Raw genomic sequence first — 9,754 nt, 5'->3', positions numbered from 1 at the left:
ACGCTCGACCACCTCCACGCCCGGTACGTAATGATGATGATCATGTTGCTAAACTGAAACTGAATATTCCGCCATTTGAGGGTAGATATAATCCTGATGCATATCTTACATGGGAATTGGAAGTAGAACAACACTTTGCATGTTTAAAATACCATGATCACTTGCGTGTTAGTGCTGCTACTTGTGAGTTCACAGATTTCGCATCTATTTGGTCGTCTGAATATTGTAGAACACACGCAGCAAATATTCCTGCTACATGGGTTGGGTTAAAACTTGCTATGCGTACTCGTTTTGTTCCTCCACATTATCAACGTGATTTGCTGAAAAAATTGTCTCGCTTAGAACAAGGAAAAAATTCTGTAGAAGACTATTATCAAGAATTGCAAAGCTGGCATGATTCGTTGTGGTATTGTAGAGGATAATGAGGCTATGCTTGCTCGTTTCTTTGGTGGTTTGAATAAAGAGATTCAGCATATTTTAGATTATAAGGAGTACAACACTATTACTCGCTTGTTTCATCTTGCTTGCAAAGGCTGAACGTGAAGTGCGGGATCGTCAACCACCATGGAGAAGAGCTAACGTTTACGCGGGTCGTACATCGTCGTGGTCTCCGCGACAATCAGCGCCACAATCTCGTGGTGCTGCACCAGCACCTCCTACCTCCAAGTACACCGCGCACGCATCACGAGCACCTCCTGCCTCTACACCAACATCATCGGCTGGTCCTCCTCGGAGTTCATCTTCCATGGCCTCCACGGGAAGACGCGCGACATTCAATGTCGCAAATGCTTGGGATTTGGTCACATAGAGAGAGAATGCAGAACCAAGCGTGTGATGTTGGTGCGTGAAGATGGAGAATATGATTACGCAAGTGACTTTGATGAAGATACATTGGCCCTTATTGCTGCATGTGATGGTGCCAACTCGATTCCGAGAGAGAGATGGAGGTAATGGAAGGCGACACTTGCTGATCGGTACAGGAGCTTAGTTGCACAGCGTGTGTTGAGCGTGCAATTGAGTAAAGCTGAGCATGATCAACGCCACAATCTTTTCCAAACAAGAGGCGTTGTAAAAGAGCGAGCTATAAGGATCATCATTAATGGAGGGAGTTGCAATAATCTGGCCAGCGTTGACATGGTGGAGAAGCTTTCTCTTCCTACAAGACAGCGCACACATCCATACTACATACAATGGTTTGAGAGCTCTCGGAAGCTCAAGGTAACAAGAACTACACGTGTGCATTTTACTATTGGTACATATTCTGATTTTGTGGATTGTGATGTTGTACCTATGCAAGCTTGTTCTTTGTTACTTGGTAGACCTTGGCAATTTGATAGAGAATCTGTTCATAATGGTAAAACTAATCAGTATTCTCTTATGCATGATGGAAAGAAAATTGGTCTTAAACCTATGACTCCTGAACAAATACTAAAAGATGATCTTGCTAGAGCTAGTAGAGTAAAAAACGAGGAGAAACTTAAGAGTGAGAATCAGATTGTTGCTGCAGATTTTGTTCCAAATAAGACTAATACTAAATCTGATTCGAACCATGCTACTGAAATTCGTTTGAAAAATCCTTGTTTGCTTGCTAGCAAATCTGATATTGCTGAACTTGATGTGAACACTACTCAATGCTATGCTATCATTTGCAAAGAAGTTATGTTTTCATTTGAGGATATGCCTCCTTCTTTGCCACCTGCGGTTGCTAACCTTTTGCGGGAATTCATTGATGTGTTCCCACAAGATGTTCCCCCTGGACTACCACCTATCCGTGGCATAGAACACCGGATTGACTTGATTCCGGGAGCGTCGCTGCCCAACCGTGCACCATACCGTACTAATCCTGAAGAGACGAAAGAGATTCAGCGACAAATTCAGGTTCTCCAAGATAAAGGTTACATTCGTGAGTCTCTTAGCCCATGTGCTTGTTCCTATTATCTTGGTACCTAAGAAGGATGGTTCTTCACGCATGTGTACTGATTGTAGAGCCATTAATAATATTACCATTCGATACCGTCATCCAATACCTCGATTAGATGATATGCTTGATGAATTGAGTGGTTCTATTATGTTCTCTAAAGTTGATTTGCGTAGTGGTTACCACCAGATTCGTATGCAATTAGGAGATGAATGGAAAACAGCGTTTAAAACTAAGTTCGGCTTATATGAGTGGTTAGTAATGCCTTTTGGTCTAACTAATGCACCTAGTACTTTCATGAGGCTGATGAACGAAGTTTTACGTGCTTTTATTGGACGTTTTGTGGTGGTATACTTTGATGATATTCTGATTTATAGCAAATCTTTGGAGGACCATTTGGATCATTTACGTGCTGTTTTTAATGCTTTACGTGATGCACGTTTGTATGGTAATCTTGAGAAGTGCACCTTTTGCACCAATCGAGTTGCGTTTCTTGGCTATGTTGTTCTTGCGCGGGGAATTGAAGTTGATCCAGCCAAGATTGAGGCAATTGAGAGTTGGCCGCAGCCAAAGACGGTCACACAAGTGAGGAGTTTTCTTGGCCTCGCTGGTTTCTATAGGCGCTTTGTGAAAGATTTTGGATCCATTGCTTTGCGCCGCTGAATGAGCTTACAAAGAAGGATGTGCCCTTTGTGTGGGGCGATGCACAACAAGACGCCTTCATGATTACGAAAGATAAGTTAACACATGCTCCATTACTCCAACTTCCTGATTTCAATAAGACTTTTGAGCTTGAATGTGATGCTAGTGGAATTGGTTTGGGAGGTGTGTTGTTACAAGAGAGAGCAAACCTGTTGCATATTTTAGTGAAAAATTGAGTGGGCCTAGTCCGAACTATTCTACTTATGATAAAGAATTATATGCGCTGGTTCGGACATTAGAAACTTGGCAACATTATTTATGGCCTAAAGAATTTGTTATACATTCGATCATGAATCTTTGAAGCATATTCGTAGTCAAGCTAAGTTGAATCGTCGCCATGCAAAGTGGGTTGAATTTATTGAGTCTTTTCCTTATATTATCAAACACAAAAAGGGTAAAGATAATGTTATTGCTGATGCTTTGTCGCGCCGTTATACTATGCTATCTCAACTTGACTTCAAGATTTTTGGATTAGAAACTATAAAGAAACAATACTCGCATGATGCTGATTTTAAAGATGTGTTGCTGAATTGTAAAGATGGTAGAACATGGAACAAATTCGTCCTCAATGATGGATTTGTGTTCCGTGCTAACAAGCTATGCATCCCAGATAGTTCCGTTCGTCTTTTGTTGTTGCGGGAGGCGCATGGAGGAGGATTGATGGGCCACTTTGGTGTGAAGAAGACGGAGGATGTACTTGCTGCACACTTCTTTTGGCCACGTATGCGTCGAGATGTTGAGAGATTTGTGGCACGCTGCACTACATGTCAAAAAGCTAAGTCTCGACTTAATCCACATGGTTTATATATGCCTCTTCCTGTTCCTAGTGTACCTTGGGAGGATATTTCTATGGATTTCGTTTTGGGTTTGCCTCGTACACGAAGGGGAGGGATAGTATCTTTGTTGTTGTGGATAGGTTTTCTAAGATGGCACACTTTATTCCATGTCACAAAGCTGATGATGCTACACATGTTGCTGATTTGTTCTTTCGCGAAATTGTGCGTTTACATGGTGTGCCAAATACTATTGTTTCGATCGTGATACTAAGTTTCTTAGCCACTTTTGGAGATGTTTATGGGCTAAGTTGGGGACTAAATTGCTGTTTAGTACTACATGTCATCCCCAAACTGATGGACAAACTGAAGTAGTAAATAGAACATTGTCTACTATCTTTGCGGGCTGTTTTGAAGAAGAACTTAAAATTGTGGGAAGAATGTTTACCTCATATTGAATTTGCTTACAATCGTTAGCTGCATTCTACCACTAAGATGTGTCCTTTTGAGATTGTGTATGGTTTTGTTCCACGTGCACCTATTGATTTATTGCCTTTACCATCTTCGGTGCAAAATGATTTGGATGCTACGCAACGTGCTGAATTGATATTAAAATTGCATGAGACTACTAAAGACAACATAGAACACATGAATGCTAAGTATAAAATTGCTGGGGATAGAGGAAGAAAGCATGTTGTGTTTGAGGTTGGTGATCTTGTTTGGTTGCATTTGCGCAAAGATCGTTTTCCTGCGTTGCGCAAGTCTAAACTAATGCCACGTGCCGCTGGTCCTTTTAAGGTGTTAGAGAAAATAAATGATAATGCATATAAACTTGAGCTTCTGCTGAGATTGGGTCCGGTAAGTCCTACATTTAACATTGCAGATTTGAAGCCTTACTTTGGTGAAGAAGATGAGCTTGCGTCGAGGACGACTTCAATTCAAGAAGGGGGCATGATGAGGACATCCCATCTATTGATACAACCGCTGTACCTACAGCCACACAAATACAAGGACCAATCACTCGAGCTCGTGCCAAACAACTTAACTATCGGGTACTTTCGTTTCTTGGAACTATTCCTCATATACATGAGAATATGATGCTGCCTAAATCAGATATGTTTGTTACTCTTAGGAATGATGGACCTAGCATGGATGAGGAGGACAAGCATTGGAGCATGATCACACATGGAGGAGATGGCGGCAAGCATTTGAGGATTGAAGATGACGCCACAAGTGGAGATTTCAGGACTTTGAAGCCACCATAAGAAGAGATGAAGACATGGACGAAATATAGAGTTCTCCATTTCATAATTTCGTCCATAGCATAATATGGTGCTGCGTCACCTTTAGTTTTGGGCCAGGCCCATGTCATTTTCGCTGGAATTAAGTCAGCCACTTTTTAGAGTCCGTATTGAAGGGGAAAGGCCTTCTAGGGTTTGGTTCGGCCACCACATGTATGGTTGGCCGAAACCCCACCTTTTCCTCCTTTAAATACCCCCATAGCCGTCACGTTTAGACTCGGATTTTGATTAGACTAAAAGTTAGCCATTGCTGCAACTCTCGTGTACTTCTTTTGAGGCCAACGCCCGGAACAAGACCGACTATTCGGAATCCCACCTTATTCAATAAAGCTTTCATCTTTCATCCGCAATATTCTGATTGCATCATTAGTTCTTACTTGTTCTCGATTTCGGGTAGGAATTAAGACCCTCGCTGGTCGGGCTGATCGTGCATCCGCAAGATCGGTAACTCCCGGAGATTGTCCTAGCGATTGCATTGGCGCACGAGCTTTGCACGTGTAGTCGGATCGTCAAGCACGAACTCCACCAACAAATCGACGCTATCATACTCTCATCGAAAGATCGGCCACCTTTGCCCTATCGGCACGCCCGGTGGGACAGGTCGACGACATCCACGACATCGCCATCTACATCCAAGATGGCGGAAGACACTCCGGTCACATACGCGGATCGCTCGATGAGCTCAAGAAGAAGCATGACGAGATCAAGGCAACCCTCGAAGCCGAACTCATCGGCTCCTTCCACCGAACCCGCTCCCATGGCGTCGGGTGGAAGGGTTTCACACCTGAAGGCGCGCTCGATGGAGTGGACCTGTCCGCCCGTCGAGAAGAACGCACCAGGTCGGCTGCGGCGAGGAGATCAACTACATGGTGGCTCATTCGCTGCACCGCCACTCGAGAGCCTGGTGAACACCTTGGAGCGTGTCGCTCGCGCGTCGTTCGGGAAATCGTGAGTCACCGGTACTCCCCGTCGGGACCGGCTGCGGGGACTTTCAAAGGAGAGATGCCGCTCCGGCCCCGGCCGTTCGCATGGGTAGCACCGGAACTGCCGAACTCATCGGCATACGTCGTCTACAAGATTGGTGGTGATCCTAGTGACTACCAATTCCTGCACGAGCCACCTAAAGAGGTCCCGCACGGATACGCGTGCGCATACGTGCCGGACGGCAACGCCTTGGCACTCTCGAACCGAGGCTGCAATAGCGGCGGCCTCGCGGAACGGCGGGAGGAACGTCGGGCGCCGATCTCGAGAAGCGGTCGTGGGCTGGCTAAGTACGCCGCCCCGACAAACCTCCAAAGCCCAGCTCCTGCGGTTGGCTTAGAACCGAGAAAAACAAGCATGGCTGGTTAAGTATGCCACCCGGCGAATCTTCGGGGTTCGACACCTTCAGCCATCTCGGCGGATCAGATTTGTGCAATTCCGAAAGATCGGTTCGGCATGATGCCGAAAAGGAAGGCGTTCGGCTACACCAAGCCGTACCCCAACAGCTACGAACTGATCCCGCTGCCACCTAAATATCGGCTCCCGGACTTCACAAAGTTCGGTGGATCGGACGGGTCCAGCTCCATCGAGCATGTGAGCCGATATTTGGCACAGCTGGGCACGATCTCGGCGTCGAGATGAGTTGCGCGTGAGGTTCTTCTCGCGGTCCCTCACAGGATCGGCTTTCGGGTGGTACACATCGCTACCACCGAACTCCATCCGGACTTGGAAGCGGTTGGAAGAGCGGTTCCATGAACGGTACCACTCAGAGGCTTCCGAGTCTAGCATTGCCGATCTAGCACAACTACGTCGAAGCGCGGAGAAACCGTGACGAGAATACATCCAGCGCTTCGGGAATCTTAGGAACCGATGCTTTTCGGTTCGTATAAATGAGAAGGAAGCGATCGAGTTGGCGGTAGCGAGGCCTTGCAACACAGCTCAAGGACACGGCCTCCCAAGCGAGATTATCCCTCGGCCGGCGCACATGGTTCGAAACTTTCAGCATATGAACAGCGCCACCCGGACCTGTACCAAGACAAGTTCAAGCGTGCGGTGGCCTCGGTCGATGCGAGAGGAAGACGAAGTTCTGCGGGAGACCAAGAAGTAGCGGTGGCTGAGTGGACTCGGGGAGGAACCCCCGTGTCCCGCAAGTGGGTAAAGCCACCGAGGCCCGCCCGGGGATTTGATTTTGACGTGACCAAGACTGAGCAAATCTTCGACCTCCTACTCAAGGAAAAGCAGTTGAAGATACCCGAAGGTCTCAAGTTCCCCACGGCGCAAGAGCTGAATGGAAAGCCATACTGCAAATGGCATAACTCGCTCTCCCATGCCACTAACGACTGCAGGGTGTGGCGTCAGCACATCCAAGCGGCGATAGAGAACGGGCGTCTAATTTTCAACCAGTACGCCATGAAGGTCGACACACACCCCTTCCCCGCCGTAAACATGGTGGAGTATGCTTGCCATGCAGGGTGCCGGCCGGGTTTCTGTGCAATATCAACATGGTAGATCTTGGACACCACGGCGGCAAGGATGGAGATGAGGGCAGCTGCTCTCATAGCAAAGATACGAGAGGAAGCCGCTCCACGCGATCGGCTCCGCCAAGACGGCAAGCGCTACGTCACGGAGGGAGAAGTGAAGAACATAAGATATCGGCGACCTCTCTCCGATCACCTCCTCAACAAGTATGTGGGTCGGTACGACCAACGCCGGCGGTCCAGGCGATGATGATGAAGGAGTTCGTCCGGCCGGAGAAGCGAGAAGACATCGTCGGCGAGAATCGCGATGAGGAGGAGCACGAGCGTTGTGCCAAGGGAAAGGCGAGGGAGCAAGGCGACGAGGACGGAGCACCGGAATTGTCCCTTCTTCGAGCACTTCGCTGGGATTCGAGGAATGAGCCGGTTGCCAACAATCGGCAATTGCCCGAATGCAACCGGAAGAAGAAGGAGGCAGCCAACGTGTCCGTGTTCGAGCGCTTAGGACCTCTCCCGCCGCAGAGCAAACGAGCTGAGTCCCCTCGGTTGGAAGATCTCGAAGATTCAGGAGACGAGGAGAAGAAGAAGAAGACGAGTACCACCGGCCAAGGTGGTGCCCCGACGGACTCGGCCGTTCCCGAAGCGCGAGGGTTCAACGATTGCGCGGCCTGGAAGAAGCCGAGAGGTTATACTTGCATACATTGAGGAAGGCAAGGCCTGATGCAGGCTGCAAAGGTTCAGCGAACCCTGGATGAAGAGGGTCGTCCACGGAAAATGGAGTGGCGCCCCAAGCAAAGGAAAGCCGATGATGAAGCATCGGTGGCACAAGCCATGGTGCTCGTTCTTCCGGCAGAGCTTAGCGCTCCACGATCGCACGATGCATTCAAGGTGAGCGACAGCAAGCGTGCCAACATGATGAAGTCAGAGATTGGGCTGGTCTTATCTACCGGCCTGAGCGAGTAGCAAGAGCACATCAATGAGCAAACGTGGCGAGGCTGATCCTTGTGATCGGCCCCAAAAGTCTATGAAGGGAACTTACAAAACCTTCACCGAGCAAGCAACGTGGAGGCCGATTCCAGCAATCGGCCAAAATTATCCTCACCCACCGTTCCGCTTGGGTTCAACATGTTATCCCACAGAGCCGATACCATCAATCCTCTTGACGAGAATCGGCTCGGGGGGCACCCAGGTGGATAAAATACGAGGATATGCAACTAGAAAGCGTCTCATCCTTTGGTGATGAGTATTGGAATATGGGGGCCGATGCACTAGTCGGCCGTAAAAAAAAAAACATCTGAAAATTCGAAAATTTTCGAGCACAGCCGATGCGACGGACATCGACTTAAGGATATGAAAGCCGATGCGTGGCCATCGACTCAAGAGGAATAACTGTTACGATCAGAGGGTCAATGGAGCACAAAGGGAGATTTTTTATGAAGGAACTCCTCAATGGAGTAGTTTAGAAGCTCAGATCCTCTCTTCAAGAACAATGCCAGGAACAGCCTAGACGTGCAGATTAGGTCAAGGATGGATTGCATGAAACCCGCCAAAAGAAAAGAGCCGATCTAGCCGGCAAGTTGCAGGAAGAACTGAAGAAGCTCGGGGGGCAGCTCGCCTTGAAGGCTCTCTGCTTTGAGAAGCCGATTTATGTTCAAATCGGTTGGCTCTGCATAAGGAACTTCCCCACACACGATCAAGCCCAGGTCCGTACAGCTAATTCGCGTATCCTCGTCTCTGTTTTGGCTGAGACTCGGGGGGCAACAGGCTTATGGATGCCTTGTTCTTGAGAGCCGATTGGAGTTGCCTCGGTTGTTATTGCATCATGATCGTCTCAGGGAGGAACTGGGAAGGAAAAGCCGTCGTCTGGTACGAGGTTTGGACCGTGCTGGTGCTGCGAGAAAAGAGGAGATTAGTCCCTGAAATTAGCCGATGACTAGTCATCGGCTGCGGGGCTGCAAAACGCCACGATTGAGAAAATCAATGATAACCCGATTCGTCACTATCGGTCTTGGTGTGGCAAGCGGAGGGATGGAAATTGGATTAATGAAAGGGGAAATTGGAAGAACAATTCTCATTAATTCAAAGGAGCAGCTTTACAAGAAGAGCCGATGGCTCTCAAAAGAGGGATCTAGTGCCTAGTGCACTCGCTACGCTAGTCCTATTCTACTAGTCGTCGCTGTCCTCATCGTCGCCGTCGTCGAGGTCGTCGGCGCTGCTCCCAGGAAGCCCCTCGTCGTCGCTGCCCCAGCCGTCCGCTGGAGCCTCCTCCTCCTCCTCGTCATCATCATCGTCCTCGCTATCCGCCCAGCCGCGGAAGCGCTTCGTTGGAGGGTACCCGATGGAGGCGGAGGAATCATCTTCCTCCTCCTCATCTTCTTCCTCGTCGTCATCGTCGTCCTCGCTGTCCGCCCACATGCGGGAGCGTTTCTTCGGCGGGAGCCTGGCGGAGATGGAGGCCTTGGTCTTCGCCGCTTCCCCTCCCTTCTTCTCCTTGTCCGAGGAGATGGGGTGCTCCCCGGAGCGGAGATCGTCCTCTTCTTTGCTCTTCGGCAACGGTTGGAGAGAGGTGCACTGAAGCGGAGGAGGAAGAGGAAGACATGGCTG

The sequence above is a fragment of the Lolium rigidum genome, chromosome 3, assembly GCF_022539505.1.
Source record: "Lolium rigidum isolate FL_2022 chromosome 3, APGP_CSIRO_Lrig_0.1, whole genome shotgun sequence".
In the NCBI taxonomy this organism is placed as follows: domain Eukaryota; kingdom Viridiplantae; phylum Streptophyta; class Magnoliopsida; order Poales; family Poaceae; genus Lolium; species Lolium rigidum.
This window is presented reverse-complemented; position numbering follows the sequence as displayed.